Genomic DNA, 20,852 nt, shown 5'->3' with positions numbered 1-20,852 from the left:
TCCAGTACCTTTCTCTCTTGTCACTACAGCCTACAGTTGGAAGCATATTCCTTTAAAAGTTTATTCACAAAGTCCTTGCAACTTAATACCACAATTATTCTATGGTTTTTTGAATGATTTGTATCCAAGTTTTGAGGGTGATAATTCCTTAGACACTTCATATCTCCTCTCTCTATCTCTCTGAGTCTCTCTTACATACACACACACACACACACACACACACACACACACACAGAGGCACATTCTAGGGTGAGTTGTAAACAAAAGAAAACACTTGTTTAAAAAAAATTAAGAATCTTCTCAAATGTAAGAATACACTTTCCCCTTAACATTCTTCTTTTTAAACCCATAAACCCCTAAGAAATATTATTAACAAGATATAATGGGAAGATAGGTGCAGTTGACTTTAGGTTATCGTCTGGCATCTCATACTCCAATAATTATGACTTCTAATCTTACTCTTGACTCCACAAGATATCTGGTACTTTGAGGTACTCCCAACTAGCTGAAGCCTAATGAGGCAACTGCTACCCCAGTATAGTGGAGTCAAATATATACATACCCCTTTATGATAGAATTACACAGTTAATACTTGGCAGAGCTGGAAGATAAACCTAGAATTTAGTCTACTGTCCAATTGTCTACTCTCTTCATGTCCATTACCTAAAATGTGGTCACCTCCTTCTACTTAGCCAAGTTCTATGCCTTCATTATAATGCACATATTAGAACTAATAAAGAAAAAAGGGATTGGGATAAGGACAGTATGAAGGGAAGGGAAACCTACTTGGGAAGAAGAGGAAAAGGAGGCATGAGAGCTGAGTGGGAAGAAAAGGGCACAGAAACTATAAGGAAAGAGCCCTGAAGACAAACCAGGTTTCATGAATTTGCCTAGCACTATCCTAGATACAGACTAGATGAACTAGATGTGATTCACCGGTTATGGGTCTATGGTAAGAGATTCATACTCAAATTTGCCCTTCCTGGAGGCTGTACAGCCTAAGCACAGATATTCTCTATTGACATCAAATTAACAATGTGGAAGGTTTGAGGAAAAGCATTTCCAGCTGTGTGGTGACTCATTTCTGAAAATACTTGGCATTCTAATATGATATGAAAAAACCTGAGTAGTCCCTTGGTTATCTCCCTCCCATTCTGTCTACCTCATAACAGCAGCCAGGAGGCAGGGTACTACAGCAATTAAAATAAAAGGCAATTTTTTTACTGACATCCTCTTTGCTTCTGCTTGCTTCCAGATAAAACAGTAAGAAATGACTCCAGTGAAGGATGGGGAGACAAATTCTTCCCCTATTCTGGGATTACATCAAGCCTATCCAATTAGAGGCTAGGGGTGTTCAGGTACTTAACCTGGCAATCCTGAACTAGAACCCCCAGCGACCTGTATTTCTTGTTTTGGGCTTCTTTTCCTATGTAACCCAAGTCTCAAAAATCATTTGCAATTAATTCTTATTGGTGGAAGTTGATTATTCAATACTCTGTACCTGCATGAGGCATGGAGTTGGTGAAAGTTGGAAGAGATATTGGTGGAAGTTGATTATTCAATACTCTGTACCTGCATGAGGCATGGAGTTGGTGAAAGTTGGAAGAGATCTTGATCTTCTGACTTCCAGCTTCCTGAAAAGATACAAGTTTTCAGACAATCTTTAGGTCCCTAAAGGAAGAGAAAGACTTGGAAGAAGCAGACATGAAAGGAGTCAGTCTCCATCATGCCTCTATGCCCAATTTAGTATAATAGAGATGGAGAAATTTCCCCTGAGTGAGATCCAATAACACTCTTGGTTGAGCTGAGATATTTCACTCCTATGTTTGCTATCAACTGGCTTTTTAGTGGGATGGGAATCAAGCTGTAGATAAGTAGCTGGAGGCATTCCTTTCCATCCTTAAGGGCTATTGATCAAGAGCTCAGCTTGAAACTAAAAATTATTTTCCTGAGACTAACAATAATTAGGGAGGGCAAATAGATATAATTCTAGTCTGATATATTTCTCTCTGAGGATCCCCAGCTATAAGATGGAATTGATAATCTTTACACATCCCAATTAAGAGTTTAGTTGTTTGATCTGGAAGGAACCTTGAAAGTCATCTAAACCAACTCCTAAATTTTTATAGAGGGGAAATTGAGACCTAAAGATAAGAAGTGTATGACTGAGGAGGATGTAGCTGTCAGCCTCTGGTCCCAAGCTCCTTCTTCCCTTCCTGGTAAGAATCAATCTCCTTTTGAGAAAGGTGGGTGGAAGAGACTCTAGAAATATTTATTCATGCCTCACTATGAGTCACATCTAGACAGACCAATGTAGATAACGATAACCTATAAGGACAAAGCACAATTCACACAAAACAAAGTACACACACACACACACACACACACACACACACACACACACACACACACACACCTTACACTTAGAGGACCTTGTGAATACTTGCAAGGTCTGCCAGAATGGCAACTGCAATGGAAGGAGCTGAGTTCTTATTACTCTAGAATTGCTGAGTATCTCAAGGGCCACCTATGAGATCAGTAGTGATAATAATGGTGGCAGCAACAGCAACTGAGGAGCATACAGAAAAAAAAATCAATGGGAATCAAAAACATAGGCTTTATCCTTGCTGGTGGAAGTTTACTAGTCTATTATTTATGACCATCAATAAATATCTCTGGAGAGAAGGAATAAAACAAACATTTATATATCACCTACTGTCTGCCAGACTCAGAAAGCTAAGAGCTTTTTTAAAAAAGTATCTCATTTGATCCTTAAAATAGACCTGTGAGATAGGTGCTATGATGACCCCCATTTTTACAAATGAGGAAACTGAGGCAGTTAATGCTTAAATGGCTTACCCATGTACCCTAGTTAGGTATCTGAGGTTAAATTTGAACTTACATCTTTCCAACTCCAAATCCAGCTCTCTAGGCACTATGCCATTTAGCTGCCTTTAGAAAGAACTAAACACCCCCTCACCAAAGTTGGAAAAAAAATCAGGTTCTTTTCTCAGCTTATTTTATTCACTCCCCCTTTCCACTTGCTTGTTAGTCAAAGTTGCTCCTTATTGCTTATTATTCTGATCTTATTGTTTTTCTTCACTGAAAAAAACTTTTGTGATCAACCCAGACATATATTTCCTTGTGTATATTTTGGTCATGGTCAATGAGTGCTATTGTGGGAAAAGACTGATTTTCTAACTGCACAACAGGAAACAAGCTAAAAATTTTCCTTCCTAAATTAGGAATTAAGAGATCACTCTTCCTATGCAATGGTCAGAGGAGAGAAATCTCTAACTTGGGGATTGAGTTGATGTTGATTTATTCCATTTTTTTGTTAATAATCTACTATATTGCCTAACAGTCAGAGAACTTTAAAGTGGAGTCCAGGACTTCTTTCTCCCTCTGGACATAAAGGAGCCACAGGCCCAATAGTTAGGTTCTTTTCAATTACTGATGTGGTTCATTCAGTAAGGGAAGAGGAGAAGTCAGAGGCAAAAAATGGTACTAAGACAGACCTTGATCCAAAATGAATCCAGTAAGCAGAAATATGCATGGTTCATGAGGATCACTACTCCTCCCTCTTTCTAAAAGGAGAGTAAGGAATGAGCATCCAGGCATCTGTTCACCATAGCACCTTTATGGTTGTACTATTTTTCTGGAAAAGACCAACTCATGTGGAGCCATTCCCCCCAGGAGACAATAAAAGTCCCCTTTCAGAGACCCCAGCAAGGCTGCTTTGGCTGATTTCCATATCCTGAAAGTTGGGTGTTGCCAAAAAGGTCTTTTAGAATCTTCACGGAGTCTTCTGCTGCACAACTTCAGGCTTCACTTCTTACCCTCTACACAAATATGAAAATCCCCAAAATAGGGTACAAATCTCTTTCATTCTCTATTAGGAAGAACTAACTCCTTGATCATAGATCATCAACTCCATAATCTCTAAGGTCTCTTCTAGCTCTTATGTCACTGTAGTAAGTGGGAAAGAACCTAGCATAATAAATCAAGGTTATGCTGCAACTACCATACCTTTGAACTTTAACTCCATCATTATAATATGATCGGTTAAATAGCTAGAAATGTGATATCATAGAACCTTGGAACAGTAGCTCTGGGAAGGACCTTAGATGTCATCTACAGTGAAGAAACTGGAACCTTTTCAATGAAGAAACTGGAACCTAGGTAGGTATCATAGTGTATAGACTACTGGGCTTGGAATCAGAAGACCTGAGTTCAAATCCAACTTGATACATTTATTTAGCTTTGTGTGTCTAGAACAAGTCAATTAAATTCTTTTTGCCTCAGTTTCCTCAATTATAAAGGGGGGGTATTAATAAGATTTAAGCTCTCATATTTATGAGGATCAAATGAAATATTTAAGATCTTAGTATAGTTCCTGTATCATAGAAAGCACTATAAAAATGCTAGCTATTTTTATTATTATAGAGCAGCTGGATAGAGCAGTAGATAGGGTGCTGGTCCTAGAGTTAGGATCTGAGTTCAAATCCTGCCTCAGATATTTACTAGCTGTGTGGCCCTGGATAAGTCACTTAACCCTATTGCCTCAGTTTCTTCATCTGTAAAATGAGCTGCAGAAAGAAATAACAAACTCCAATTCCTTTGCCAAGAAAATCCTCAGTGGGGTCATGAAGAGAGACTGAAATGACTCAACAACCACAAAATTATTATGAGAGAAACTTCTTTAAGGTCATAAATTGTTGCCAAACAGACTGTGAATGTCTCCAGTGTTCAAAGGGAAAAGGATACAAAAGTGTGCCTGAAGATACAAAATGCATAAAGAAAATGGCTTAAGTTGCAGAATGAAAGATTTTGATTGAATTAACAAGCAGAATTTCCTAACTAAATGAACCGCTGAACACTATAAAACACTGAAACTCCCTTCACTGGTAGTCTTTAAAAAACACTATCCCCTACTCTCAGTCACACAAACACACTGTGAAATTAATGAGATGACCTCTAAAGAGTGGTCATGAACTGTAAGCTAAGAAAAATAAGAGGGGGATAGATCAACATATAATACTTGTGTTCACCTAAGAGAGATTCTTTCTGCTTGTTGCCCAGCTTCCCTTAATACTACTGCCAAATATCTCAAATATAGGACATGATTGGATTTTAAGGTGGCCCTTGTTAACATTAAGTAGGTTAGTCTGACTTTTTATGCCCAACTTCCCCCATCTTTCCCCCAAATACCCAATACTACTCATCACCCTCACAACCTCAACTTGCAGTTCCCCAGAAGTGCCTTCTAAACTAGAATTCCCTCCTCATCTCCATATCAAAACTTAGTCTTTGTGTATCCAATCCCTGAGGAAACTGCACTCACCTTCCTAAAGTGACAATAAACTAATCTGATAAACTTCTGTCTTGAAAATGTTACCCTTCTCAGGATCTTTCAAATACTGCTTTCACATAGCCTTGATTGGTTTCTTTTTAAAAGACCAAAGAAGCCATCCCTGGGATTTGACTCATCTAAAGGATTATGGCTCAAAATGTTAACATGACTTTCTAGTCACCAAAGGCAAAGAAAAACCAGCTTATGAAGAGATGTGACTCCTCAGACTTGACAGAATTCCCATTAACTTGTAAACAAGAACTATCTCCCCAGAGGCTGTGACTGTGAGGGGTACAAAGGCAAAGAGTATCCAAGTCCACCTAAATCCTTATTAATTGCTTATAGAATCATCTTTTCATTGCTGAAAAACTCAGCTTTGTAAAATGTTACATGGCCCACAAGTGTCTCATTACAGTGTAGTCTAAACCTCTAGAATGACTTGTGTGATCCTGGACAAGTCAACCATATTTGCCTCAGTTTCCTTATCTGTAAAATGAACTGGAGAAGGGCCCAACAAAACCAGGGTATTTGCATTTTAAGAAGATAAAATGACATCCCAAGATAACTGTTCAAATGATGAAATTTCAGGCACTGTGAGAAGGAGGGTGCTAAGGCAACTATTTGGAAGCTAAGTTGCCTCTATAGAGCCTCTCAAATACATGTCCAACCATTCCTAGGTTGCTTTAATTCCTATGATTTTGGCCAACCTGGTCATAGATCCTGAGCAATTTTTGCCATGCTGGGAGCTTTAAGGTTCTGTGTTTCTGCCGACCATTGGGGTTCAAAGATCAGAATGGTCAATACAGCATCTGCCTACATGATAGAAGTGCATAGCAAGAGCATCAGGAATGTGGTCTATAGCCCTGAAACTCTAGTTATTCTCAGGTACTTATAGGGGAAGATCTGGAAAGAGGTTGGGGAATAGATGGCATTTTTCATGACCCTGAAAACAATACAGTAGCTTCTAAACAATGGTACCCAATACACTGAAAGTCAGAATGGTATAATGACAAAATATTGGATTTGGGGATTAGATCTACATTTGAATCCCACTTTTGACACTTACTAGCTAGGTGACCTTGGCCAAGGCATTTGACCCCTTTCAATTTTCTCAGCTGCTAAGTGAGTAAAATTAAGTTTGTACCATCTACCTTACTGCATTGTGGGGAGAGTGATTTGTAAACCTCAAAGTGCTATATAAGAATGAGTTATTATCACATTCCAGTTGAAAGGTGATGTTAAAGAATATTGAACTGCTTAGGCTGAGTCTCACAGGGTGCCAGTATTTTGGAAAAGTGAGCAAGCTTCTAAAGTCTAGCCTTCAACCCTAAAGGCTCAGAAACTCAATTTTATCAATTTACCCGGAGGTAATCAGGCAGGGAAAAATCGATTATACCAACCAAACTCACAAGAGATTAATTTATAGACCTGAATACAAGTTTATTATCTCAAAATGCTAGACACATGTGGCCCAAGAGCCAGTAGCAACCAGTAATGATCATTACAGTATTGTCTTGACCACTCCCTGGGGTAGGGGACCAGAGAAGGGAGGGAAGTTTGTCAGGTCAGTAAATTCTATAATCCAACACTTCCATGGTGAATATGGAATTAGAACAAGAAAGACAGTAATTCTGGTATAGTTCTCTGATTTACTGTGTGAAGAGAACTTTAGATGTAGAAACTCCTTCCCCAGATATGGATTCCAGCTTTCAGTCTTACCTGGTGTCACTGAGGGAATTATGCAATTTGCTGGGGTTAACTCAGCTAGAGTATCAACTCAAATTGACTATCTAGTCAAATGGAATTAAGGGCTGGGGCAGCTAGTTGGCACAGTAGCTAGAGCACTGGTCTATCAGGAGGATAGGAGTTCAAATCTAACCTCAGACATTTACTAGCTGTGTAACCTTGGGCAAGTCACTTAACCCTGATTGCCTTGCATCCAGGGCCATCTCCAGTCCTCCTGATCCATATCCAGCCACTGGACTCAGATAGCTCTGGAGGAGAAAGTGGGACTGGTGACAGCCCAGCACCCCCTCACCCAAATCCAATTCATATGTTTGTCAAGGCATCACCTCTCTGATGTCATAGTTTTGAGAATGAAAGACAAACATCATCATTATTATTATTTAGGATTAATAACCTCAAGTAATCCAATAAACTGTTCCTCTACATTTTAGGGTTTCTGTCAAAAGAAGCAGGCCTGGGGCTGCTAGGTGGCACAGTGGATAGAGCACTGGCCCTGGAGTCAAGAGGACCTGAGTTCTAATACAGCCTCAGACACTTTATAATTACATAACTATGTGGCCTTGGGCAAGCCACTCAACCCCATTGCCTTGCAAAAAAAAAAAAGACACAGGCCCAATGGACCCAAATCAGATTCAGAAGGGCCTTTCTCCTGGACAAATCTAACAAAATCTTACTCCCCAACATTCCTATTTTAGTATTCCTGTTTATTCCCTAAAAATATCTGTCTTCTTCATAACATATTAAAATTTCCTAAATTTCTTCTTTTTTGTTTTTAACCTTTCAAATCAAGGTTCTCTTTATAGGAAGAGTTATTGGTTTCTTCTGCAGAAATTTAGGAAACAACATGTTTTAAAAGTCATCTCAAGCTGTTATTTCTGCAGCTGATTAATTCTATTCCTTTTAGGTTTCAAAGGATGTAGAACTGAAAGGGAACTAGTCCATCCCATTCACCCACAGAAATGAAGAGACTTGTTGAAGGTCACTCAGGCAGTCAAAAAGCAGAGATGGTATTCAAACCTCAGAGCCTTTGATTCTTAATTGAATGGTTTTTCTGTGATGCCTGGGACCCCTCTGGATTCAGCTATATAAAGCTAACCCTTGAACAGTGATATTTTTTCATGCTGTCCTTTGATCCTAGGAGTTTACACTATTCAAAGGTTAAAGAATCATATGTCCTGACACATATCATGGAGATGTTTGTGACATCTGGAGACTTGAGCAGGTTTGAGCCTATTTCAAAGTAGTCCTGTTTAAGTGGCCAACTACACAGAATCCAGGAAATTACCTTCTCTGAGAAAAAAATAATTCCTCCTCTAGCCACTCACTGGTAACTAAAATTCCTTTTACAAGGAACAAAGCCTTTCATTTCACATTCAAATAAGGCTTGTATTGAATAGAATAGAGCCCTGTTAAGAATATTTGGGACTTTGTTATTATGAAAGTTGCATGGGCATAGAAAAAAATTTTGAATGAGAGTTACATCCAAATAAAGAGTAAAACTATCATCTTTAACTGTCCTAAACTTCACCTTTACAGGTAACCTGGATATAAATGTTACTCTCTCAAAGAGGAAAGCTGAAGTTTACCATAGTTATGAAGTTTATCATAGCCTTGACTGACTAGGAATCTACATCTCCTCCCTCCTCCCCCACCCCCAGTAATTGGACAATGCTGCCCTGCTGCAAGTATGTCATTTTACGATGTCAACAAATAAAGACATAAGACAGAGAAGAGAAAGAGAGAAAGGAAAGAGGAAGAAAAATACCTTAATAATGCTTGTTCATTGATGACTGGTTGGATTGTGGAAAAAAGTCCAAGGCCACTGAGTTGAGTTTTGAGCTAAGTATTGTCCTTTTTACCTTATGACTGCATACTGAGCTGTTAATAAAGGCAGGCCAAACACTTTGACTAGACCCAGTGCTGTACTTACATAGTATTCAAAAAGCTGTTCAAGGATTGAGGCAATTTTTGGATCAACATCCACTAAAAACCACAGCTCATGAGCCCCTACTGCTGTATTTTATTTTACTAGACCAATCAGAGACTGAAGGAAAATTTGTTAGTAATATTAGAAATAGTAATATAGCAATATAGTATTATTTTAAATATTGAAACTACATTTTCTTCTCAAATATCCCTTTCATATTAATGCTATTATTACACTCATTTTACAAAAGCATAGAGTGAGCAGGGAGATCAAGTGACTTACCTTGAGTCACACAGTGAGTGCCTAAAGAAACTTTCAAACAAACATGTCTCACTCAGAGTCCTGTTCTCTGTACATTATCTTATTAGCAAAACAAAACAAATGACATGAATGTTTCAATACAATTCAATAAGCATTTCTTAATTACATACTATATGCCAGGCACTATACTAAGGACTAGGAATACAAATAATAGGAAAGTCTCCACCTGCAGGATCTTACAATCTACTATGAATGAAGTACAGAGAGAGGGAGAAGGAGAGAGAGGCACACACACACACACACAGAGTCAGAGACAGACAGACAAACACAGAGACAGACACAGGCACAGACATTCAGAAAATGGAATTTAACCTCCCCTGTTTCCACTTAAGTGAGGCAATACACTTCAGAGAACACAGATGGAAGGGTGCATTTTCACAATCAGAGAACACCAATGGAGTAACTCATGTCACATTCTCATAATAGCTTCAGACTCCTCTCTCCTTCCTCTCTCCAAAACATTTCTGCTGAGCTACTGCTGCTGCTCTCTGCTGGTCATCACCTTCAAAACAACTTCATTAAGCTGATAATACTCTACTGCCTCCTACTCACTGGAATGAACTTCTGTCATCTAGTTAGTTCAACAAGTTTTTATTTGAAATTTCTATTATGTGCCAGGTCCCTGTATTGTACTAGGACTAGGAATAATTATAATTCTTCCATACAGGAATAGATTCTGCCGGTTCTTAAACTTGGTGATCCCCAGAGAAATCATGAGCTCTTTTGTGCTGTCACCTTTAGGCATTTTTGAATCTGTCTTTTGAATTTTTCTCCTGTTGCTGCTTTGGTTCTTAGTCTAAATTCCTTTATGGGTTATGTTCCAAAATTCCTTCTGACTCCTTCATATCCCTGGGTCACTAAACTTGTGTTCCTTTCAAGTTATCCTTGAGATATCATTTTAAAAAACTGTAAAAGATCCAAGTGAAAATGGGGTTAAAGGAATTTCTTTCAAATCCCTGCAGTACTCCAGTACTCATAAAACTAACAAATGCAAAACTGAAAAGGGTCAGTCAGTGAGAGCTAGTGGGCTGGTGTCCACTGTCCTACTTCCTAAGAGCAATCAGACTCATTATAGTGACTATATAGTTCACGAGTCATTCAAGTTTCTGTGTCTCCTGGAGCTGTGACTATGATACTAGACAGTAAGTAGAATGAGTTAATAGCTTGGAAGGGGAATTCTCAAACCAAGCAGAATAGGGCAAGTGAACATCACAATAAGGTAAAAGTGACTGACAAAGAAGATTCTTTCTAAGGAGTTTGGCATAAGGGAGGAAAAGATTGGGAAGAAAAAGGAACCCAATGTGGAAGACTGGAGTCATCAAGGGGTTCTGCCTCAGTGACATCACAATTTTCCTAAAATCTTACCTTGGATTCTCTATTAGATTATTGCTATTTCCTCTCTTAAATGTAAATCTTGATTATCTCTTTATGTAATAAAAATATGAAACAGCTCTCTTCAGGCCATAATTATATTTCTAAAAAGCCAGGAATACATTGAATTTTTGTAAACTAAATCTCATTTCAACCAAGAATTTGGCCCAAATAAGGTCTCTTTCTGTCTCTAACATTAGGATTCCATATAATTCATGAAATTTTGTTTGATTTCAGATTCTGTTCAGAGAATATTCTATTATTTTTGCTTTTTCTTTTATTTTTTAATTTATATCTGATTTTTAGTTTACTGCATCTGATTTCTTTCATTGCTTGATTCATCAAGGCCATAAAAGGAGAAATAAAGTTTTATAGTTGATCTGATTTGAGGGTCAGGAAATTAATGTGGTTGAACTAGAAGGAACACCCACTACCAGTCTATTCAGGAACCATGACACAAAACCCCATTATGCAGATTTAAATTCAGGGGAACAAAATCAGGGAAATAGGAATTTCCTAACAACAAAAGCTAAATTTTTCTTGAAAGGCAATGAAACCATTTACAAGACTTGATTGGTCCAGAGGACTACGGCTTCAATCTTTGAAGCCACTTCCCTGTAATCTAGGGCATAAAAGTTCAACAAATGAGTAGCCAATGCTTCTTCAGGTTTATACACCCTCTTGAGCTAGCATGCCATCACAAAAAAAATGGGAGTCTGGGAGTTTCATTCAACTGAAACAGTGGGGCAGAACCAAGTTGGTGGTGTGAAGGCAGGATTTCCCAGAATCACTTTTCTAAAATACTCCAAAAATCTTAAAATTATGACTTTAAATAGATTTTAAAGAGGCAGAGTGCACAGAAAGACCCAGTAAAACAATTCTCCAGTCCAAGATAATTTAGAAGATCTGTGAGAAGACTGTTCTATCAAGGTCAGAAGACTTGGCAGTGAAACCAAGGTCATATCATGCTGGAGTAAACTTGCAGGGCCTGAGAGTGATGGCTGGTGGCAGCAGAAGCAATTTCCAGACCTCCCAACTCAGGGATCCCAAGCACAACTTGGAAGATCAGCAAGAAAACTCTGCCAGAGTGAGCATAGAGCCCAGGTCAGCATGACCCCCAGGGTAGTAGCAGCCTTTGGCACAACCTCAGTTCCAGGAAATGGAAGCAGATCCATGTAACCACCTAGCAGGGAGCCACTGGGCAGCTGTTTCCAGAGTGCTCAGCCTACGGAAGGTAAGGGTTAGATAAGGGGAGACTGTTGAGGTCTCTTCACTATCCTTGGGACAAGACTTTTGTGCTCTGATCATATTCAGACCCTGGTTGCAGTCTGATGTCCCCTATTGCCATAGCAGAATAAGTATCCTCCTCACAGCTTCAGGACAGAGGAGAATGCTTGTGGTCATCCACAGCCCAGAGCACAGGAGAGCAGTCAGAACCTCTCCTAAGACATTGAAGGAACTGAAGTCCTTGTGGGGGTGTCCCAATAACACTCAAAATCTTGATAAGTACCTCAAAACCAGAGCATAGTCTGGGGAAATGAGTAAACAGGGAAAAAAAGAATATGACCACAGACTATTACTTTGGTCACAAGGAGGATCAAAACACACAGAGAATGACAAAATCCAAGCTCCTGTATCCAAAGTCTCCAAGAAAAAACAGGAATCAGTCTCAAGCTATGGAAGAGTTCAAAAAAGATTTTGAAAATCAAGTAAGGAAGGTAGGGGAAAAAATGGGAAGAGAAATGAGAGTAATGCAGGAAAAACACAAAAAACCAAGTCAGCAGCTTGGTCAAGGAGATAACAAAAAATATCAAGGAAAACAACACGTTAAAAACCAGTTTAGGCCAAATGGAAAAATCAGTTCAAAAAGTTAATGAGAAGAATGACTTAAAAAGCAGAATTGACCAGATTCAAAAGGAGATAAGAAAAATCTCTAAAGAAAACAACTCCTTCAAATGTAGAATAGAACTAAGGGAAGCTGATGACTTTGTGAAGAATGGAGAAATGACAAAACAAAACCAAAAGAATGAAAAACTAGAAGAAATCATGAAATCTCATTGGAAGATAACTGACCTAGAAAACAAATCAAGAAATGACAATTTTAAAATGATTGGGCTACCTGAAAATCATGCTCAGGAAAGTCATGATCATTCATTTTTTAAAGAATTACTATAGGAAAACTGCCCTGATATCCTAGAAGCAGAGGGTAAAATAGAAATTAAGGGAATCCACCAATTTCCTCCTGAAAGTTTCCAAAAAAAATAACCCCAGGAATAGGGGTTCCAGAATTTCCAAGTCAAAGAGAAAATATTATAAGCAGCCAAAAAGAAACAATTCAAATATTATGGCTCTGCAGTCAGAATTACACTGGAATTAGCAGTGCCTACATTAAGGGCTCATAAGGCTTGGAATATGATATTCCAGAAGGCAAAAGAGCTTGGAATGCAACTGAGAATCAACTACATAGCAAAACTGAACATCCTTTTCCAGGGGAAAAGATGGACATTCAGTGAAATATGGGAATTTCAAACTTTCCTGTTGTAACAATCAGAACTGAACAGAAAGTTGAATCTCCAAGTACAGGACTTGGGTGAAGCATAGAGAGAGTGGACCAAAAGGGAAATTTATGAAGAATTTAATGATGTTGAACTGCTTGTATTCTTGCATGAGAAGATGATACTAATAATTCACATGAACCATCTCAGTTAATAGAGAAGTCAGAAAGAGCATATTTAGACAAGGCACAAGGCAGAGTTGGTCAAAGTCTCCAGCCTCACTCTCTTCTCCAAAAATGGTCAGGTCCTAGATTTCTACACAGAGAAAGGAAGAGAAGCAGCAGATTCTGAAAGATAGTGGTGGCACTGTTTGTCATTTTGCCATCTGATTCCAGAAGCTAGAGAGAAAGGGACTGAAATCTCATCAAAGGCCTAACAGAAAAGGGACATAAAGGAAGAGGAGGCTAAGAAAGAGGAAGGTCAAGTTCCGGCCAAGATGGCAGAGAGAAGACAGGCACAGTTCTAAAGTCTCCTGAGCTCTTCCCCATCTATCACATGAAACAAACCTCTTTAAAAAAAGCCAAACCAGGAAACCCAGAAAGAAAAGCCAGGAGAGGAAGATCTACCTCAGGATTTGTCTCCCACAGCAGCCTTGGCTGAGTACCGGCAGGTGAGTCTGGGCTCCCAGGGAGACGCAGCCCAGGATCAGCCAGATTAACAGCTGAATTGGAACCAGGAGTCTGAGGGCCCGAGAGCCAGACCTGCTGGATCAGTGGTGGGGCTGGACAAAAGGGGCTTGGGTCAGCGGGGAAGCAGAGGCACTGGTGTTGCTGCTGTCCCCCTGGAGCTCAGGGACCAGGCTGGGGGAAGAGTTCTGGTGCAGGAGAACAGCAGACACCATCCCTAGGCTTCTCGGGTCTGAGAAACTCTGAGGGCACGCCTCCATTGCACAGAGGCCTCTCCTCAAACAAAGGTAAATTACTTCTGCCTCAGGCCCAGGTGTGTGAGCAGAAGAACCAGCCCAGCTGAGGAGTCACCTCAGGTCAGGGTAAAGCCCACCATTGATTGAAGGCAAAAGAATTCAATGGTTCCAATTCCTGCCTTCAGACAAAGGGAGAAGGCCTCCCAACCAAGGTCACAGACACCCCAGAGAGGGCAACCAGCACCTCCTACTGGCCAGCCAGAGAAACTTCACTCAGTAAAGCCTTCAGCGATCTTAAGCCCAGGTGAACCAGCCCCCCCACAACTCAAGGTCTTAGCATAATGAAGAAGGGTCAACAGAAAGGTGGATCCATAGAAAAATTCCTGGAAGGGAAAGACCCCAACTCAGAGAGACCTGGAACCTCTGAGGAGAATACAATCTGGTCTCCAGCACAGAAAGACTTCCTTGAAGAAATAAGGAAGGAGATTACAAATTTGGGAGAGACAATTAATACCTTAGAAAGTACAATTGGACAAACACAAAAGGCAAATAAATCTCTCAGATCATCAATTGGACAATTACAAAATGAGAATAATTCTCTCAGATCCTCAAATGAGCAAATGCAAAAAGAAATTAATTCTCTCAAAACCTCAATTGGTCAAATGGAAAGCTCTTTCAAAAGTAGAATTGACCAATTGGAAAAGGAGTTGCAAAAGGTTAATGAAGAAAACTCCTCCCCCCCAAAAAAAGAATGGAGTCTACAGAAACTAATGACTCCATGAGACAGCAAGAGTCAATTAAACAAAATCAAAAAATAGAAAAAAATAGAAGCAAATGTAAAATACCTCATCAACAAAACCACTGAACTTGAGAATAGATTGAGGAGGGGCAACCTGAAAATTATAGGACTTCCTGAAAACATTGAAGAGAAAAAAAAAGCCTGGACTTAATATTACAGGATCTAGTGATGGAAAACTGCCCTGATATCATGGAATCAGAGGGCAAAGTAGTTATTGAAAGAGTACATCAATCCCCACCAGAAAAAGATCCTAAAATGAAAACACCAAGGAATGTTGTAGCCAAACTCCAGAACTATCAGATAAAAGAGAAAATACTGCAAGCAGCCAGAAAGAAATAATTTAAATATCAAGGAGCCACAGTAAGGATCACACAGGACCTGGCTGCATCAACTTTAAGGGATTGAAGGGCCTGGAATGAGATATTTCAAAGAGCACGGGAGCTTGGAATGCAGCCAAGAATCTACTTTCCTGCAAAGCTGAGCCTTCTCTTCCAGGGAAAAAGATGGACACTTAAAGAAATGGAAGAATTCCAAAAATTTCTGATGAAAAGACCAGAGATAAACAGAAAATTTGGACATCAAACAGGACGTTCAAGAGACACATGAAAAGGTAAAAAAAAAAAAAGGAGGGGGGCAGTAAAAGGAAAAAAATGCAATCCAGTAAGTTGAAACTGACTATATCCCAGCATGGAGGTGGGGGGTGGGGGGGAGAGACTCTCATAAATCCTGAAAACTGTAACTCTAACGGAGAGAATATACCTAGCCAGAAATGATGAACATCCATGACCTATCCATGAGACTGCTATCTAATGGGATGTAACTGGCTTTAACCCCACTTGGGAGAAAGACTCTAATAACCCTCAGGAATTTTGACTCTATTCAATAGAATATACTGAACTAGAAGGGACAGACACTCAGAATTTTCTATGACCTAGATAGAATGATCTAAAAAAATACACTACCTCCCTAAAAAGGGGGACAGGAAAGAGATGGGAGGAGGGAGGGAATTGAATGGGACAAATCTCATTACACTAAGAGGTACAAAAAACCTATGGTAATAGAGGGGAAGAAGGGAGCAGAGGAGAAATACCTGAATCTTCTTCTTCTCATCAGACTTGGCTAAAAGTCAACCTACAACATACTCAGTTAACATATAAAACATCTAACCTTTCAATTATTAAAAGGGGAAAAGGGGAGGGGGGACAGAGAAAGGGAAGGGGAGTGGGGGAAATAAGGGGAAATAACAAAAGGAAGGGAAGGGAAAAGGGGAAAAGGGAAAGGGGAAAGAAAGGGGAGGGTGTGATATAGGAGGGCAAACACACTGAAGGGGGTGGTATTCAAAAACAAAATACTGGGGAATATGGATAAAAGGGGGGAAGGGGGAAAATACAAACAAAGGGAAGATAGCACAGAGGGCAATAAAGAATTAGTAATCATAACCTTGAATGTGAATGGGTTGAACTCTCCCTTAAAATGTAAGCAAATAGCAGAGTGGATTAAAAACCAGAATCCTACAATATGCTGCTTACAAGAAACTCATTTGAAGCAGAGAGATACATATAGAGTAAAGGTAAAAGGTTGGAGCAAAATATATTTTGCCTCAGCTGAAGTAAAAAAAGCAGGGGTAGCAATCCTTATCTCAGACAAAGCAGCAGCAAAAATAGATAGTGTTAAAAGAGATAAGGAAGGAAACTTTATCCTCCTAAAAGGTACCATAGACAATAAAGTCATTTCAATATTAAATATATATGCACCCAGTGGGACAGCACCCAAATTCTTAGAGGAGAAGCTGAAAGAATTACAGGAAGACATAGACAGCAAAACTCTACTAGTGGGAGACCTCAACCTCCCGCTATCAGATCTAGATAAATCAAATCATAAAACAAACAAGAAAAAATTAGGGAGGTAAATAGATTGTTAGAAAAATTAGATATGGTAAACTTATGGAGGAAACCGGGGATAGAAAGGAATATAACTTTTTCTCGGCAGTACATGTAACTTATACAAGAATTGACCATGTACTAGGACATAAAAACCTAATGATCAACTGCAGAAAGGCAGAAATAGTACATCTTTCTCAGATCACAATGCAATAAAAGTCATATGCAATACTGGGCCAAGGAGATATAGACCCAGAACAAATTAGAAACTGAATAACCTCATTTTAAAAAATGAGTGGACCAAAAAACAAATTATAGAAAGAATTAACTATTTTATCCTAGATAATGATAATGATGAAACAACATACCAAAACCTATGGGATTCATTCAAAGCAACTCTCAGGGGATGTATTATAGCTCTAAATGCTTATATGAGTAAATTGGAGAAAGAGGAAATCAATGAACTAAACATACAACTAAAAGAATTAGAGAAAGAACAAATCAAAAATCCCCAATCAAATACCAAATTAGAAATTCTAAAAATTAAAGGAGAAATTAATAAAAGCAAAAGCAAAAAACCTATTGAATTAATAAATAAAACCAAAAGTTGGTATTATGAAAAAACCAATAAAATTGATAAACATCTGGTCAATTTGATTAAAAAAAAAGAAAGAAGAAAACCAAATTGCTAGTATCATAAATGAAAAAGGTGAACTCACCACCATTGAGGAGGAAATTAAAGTAATAATTTGAAATTATTTTGCCCAACTCTATGCCAATAAATTTGATAATCTAAGTGAAATGGATGAATATTTACAAAAATATGAGTTGCCCAGGTTAAATGAAGAAGAGATTAAATACCTAAACAACCCTATCTCAGAAAAAGAAATTCAACAAGCCATTATTGAACTCCCTAAAAAAAAATCTCCAGGGCCAGATGGATTCACAAGGGAATTCTACCAAACATTTAAGGAACAATTGGTTCCAATCCTATATAAACTCTTTGGAAAAATAGGGAAAGATGGAACTCTGCCTAACTCTTTCTATGAGACCAACATGGCACTGTTACCTAAACCTTGAAGAGTTAAAACAGAGAAAGAAAATTATAGATCTATTTCCTTTATGAATATAGATGCAAAAATCCTAAATAAAATCTTAGCAAAATGACTACAACAAATCATCACTAGGATAATACATTATGATCAAGTAGGATTTATTCCAGGAATGCTGGGATGGTTCAATATTAGGAAAACTGTTAGTATACTCAATTATATCAACAACAAGCCTATCAGAAATCATATGATCATTATCAATAGATGCTGAAAAAGCATCCATTCCTATTAAAAACACTAGAGAGTGTAGGAATAAATGGACTGTTCCTTAAAATAATTAGCAGTATCTATCTGAAACCATCAACAAGCATTATATTCAATGAGGAGAGGCTAGAGGCATTCCAAATAAGATCAGGGGTCAAACAAGGGTGCCCATTATCACCACTACTATTCAATATTGTATTAGAAATGTTAGCATCAGCAATTAGAAAAGAAAAAGAAATTGAAGGAATTAGAATTGGGAAGGAAGAGACAAAGCTCTCACTCTTCGCAGATGACATGATGGTCTACCTAGAGAATCCCAAGAAATGATCTAAAAAACTACTGGAAACAATTAGCAATTTTAATAAAGTTGCAGGTTATAAAATAAACCCTCATAAATCCTCAACTTTTCTATATATGTCTAGCAAGAAACAGCAGGAAGAGCTAGAAAGAGAAATCCCATTCAAAGTAACCTCAGACAGTGTAAAATATTTGGAAGTCTATTTGCCAAGACAGACTCAGAATCTTTTTGAAAACAATTATAAAACACTTCTCACACAAATTAAATCAGATTTAAATAACTGGGCAAATATCAACTGCTCGTGGATAGGGAGAGCTAATATAATAAAAATGACAATTCTACCAAAACTAAATTATCTGTTCAGTGCCCTATCAATCAAAATTCCAAAAAATTACTTTAATGAGTTAGAAAAAAATTGTAAGTAAATTCATATGGAGAAATAAAAAGTCAAGAATTGCCAGGAGCTTAATGAAAAAAAATGCAAACAAAGGTGGCTTAGCACTACCAGATCTAAAATTATATTATAAAGCATCAGTCATCAAAACTGTTTGGTACTGGCTAAGAAAAAGAGTGGTGGACCAGTGGAATAGACTAGGTGTAAAAGCAGGAGAGGATTATAGTAATCTGCTGTTTGATAAACCCAAAGAGTCTGGCCATTGGGATAAAAACTCCCTCTTTGATAAAAACTGCTGGGAAAATTGGAAGTTAGTATGGAAGAAACTTAGATTAGACCAACACCTCACACCCTTTACCAAGATAAGATCCAAATGGTTACGGGACATAGACATGAAAAACAATACTATAAGCAAATTAGAAGATCAAGGACTAGTCTACCTGTCAGATCTATGGAAAGGGGAACAGTTTATGACTAGGGAAGAGTTGGAGAACATCACTAAAAACCAATTAGATGATTTCGATTACATTAAATTAAAAAGCTCTTGCACAGATAAAACCAATGTAATCAAGATCAAAAGAAAAGTAGTAAATTAGGAAACAATCTTTACAACTAATGATTCTGACAAAGGACTCATTTCTAAAATATATAGAGAACTGAGTCATATTTTTAAAACAAAAAGCCATTCCCCAATTGACAAATGGTCAAAGGATATGCAAAGGCAATTTACAGATGAGGAGATCAAAGTAATCCATAGGCATATGAAAAAATGCTCTAAATCATTAATTATTAGAGAAATGCAAATTAAAGCTTCTCTGTGGTACCACCTCACACCTCTCAGATTGGCCAGTATGACCAGGAAGGATAATGATCATTGTTGGAAGGGATATGGGAAATCTGGGACACTATTATACTGTTGGTGGAGCTGTGAACTCATACAACCCTTCTGGAGAGCTATTTGGAACTATGCCCAAAGGGCAACAAAAATGAGTATACCCTTTGACCCAGCAATACCACTACTGGGTCTATACCCTGAAGAGATGAGGAAAAAGGGTAAAAACATTACTTGTACAAAAATATTTATAGCAGCCCTGTTTGTGGTGGCAAAAAACTAGAAATCCAGTAAATGTCCTTCAATTGGGGAATGGCTTAGCAAACTGTGGTATATGTATGTCATGGAACACTACTGTTCTATTAGAAACCAGGAGGGATGGGATTTCAGGGAAGCCTGGAGGGATTTGCATGAACTGATGCTGAGTGAGATGAGCAGAACCAGAAAAACACTGTACACCCTAACAGCAACATGGGAGTGATGTTCAACCTTGAAGGGCTTGCTCATTCCATCAGTGCAACAATTGGGAACAATTTTGGGCTGTCTGCAAAGGAGAGTGCCATCTGTATCCAGATAAGGGGCTGTGGAGTTTGAACAAACTAAAAGGACCATTCCCTTTAATTTTGGGGAAAAAAACAGATAGCTTATTGTCTGATCTTGTTACCTCTGCGAATTCTGTTCTCTTTACGGATATGATTTCTCTCTCATCACACCCAAATTGGATCAAGGTAAAACATGGAAACAAAGTAAAGACTGACAGAGTGCTATCTGTGGGGTGGGGGTGGGGGAGGGAAGAAAGATTGGGGGAAAATTGTAAAAACCAAATAATATCTTTAATAAAAAAAAAAAGAAAGAGGAAGGTCTAGTTTTTTAGAGGGACATAATTAACCAGAAAGTGGGATTATGTTTACTCTTACAACAACACTATTTTAGTAATGTGCAAAGAACGTTTTAAAAAATGAATGCAACTGAAACAGTGCTATGATTTTGTTAAGTATCATTTCTATACTTTTCATTTCCTTCCAATCCTGAATCTAAGCTGCTAGATTGCCCACTAGAGAACCCAGCCCTGGGTTTCTCTGGGTTTGTTTTGTTTTGTTTTGTTTTCTGTAGTAGTCTCTGATATCAAGTACTAGGAGAGCATTATTTTATTATCAATACTCAAAGGAACTATGGAGGACTTTAATCCAACTCCATC

At 38.3% G+C, this 20,852-nt stretch overlaps 1 long non-coding RNA gene across 1 annotated transcript in view; it reads right to left on the bottom strand.

The window, feature by feature from the left end:
* Positions 1 to 20,852, bottom strand: part of LOC141507366 (uncharacterized) — a 479,100-nt gene that overhangs the window by 383,468 nt on the left and 74,780 nt on the right. Inside the window, exon 2 of the long non-coding RNA XR_012474124.1 lies at positions 1,502 to 1,634. This is a non-coding gene — a long non-coding RNA (uncharacterized LOC141507366). The remainder of the gene's footprint in view (positions 1 to 1,501; positions 1,635 to 20,852) is intronic.

The sequence above is a fragment of the Macrotis lagotis genome, chromosome 1 (assembly GCF_037893015.1).
Source record: "Macrotis lagotis isolate mMagLag1 chromosome 1, bilby.v1.9.chrom.fasta, whole genome shotgun sequence".
Lineage (NCBI taxonomy): Eukaryota > Metazoa > Chordata > Mammalia > Peramelemorphia > Peramelidae > Macrotis > Macrotis lagotis.
The sequence above is the reverse complement of the archived record's forward strand: the minus strand, read 5'-3'. Positions and strand labels throughout refer to the sequence as shown.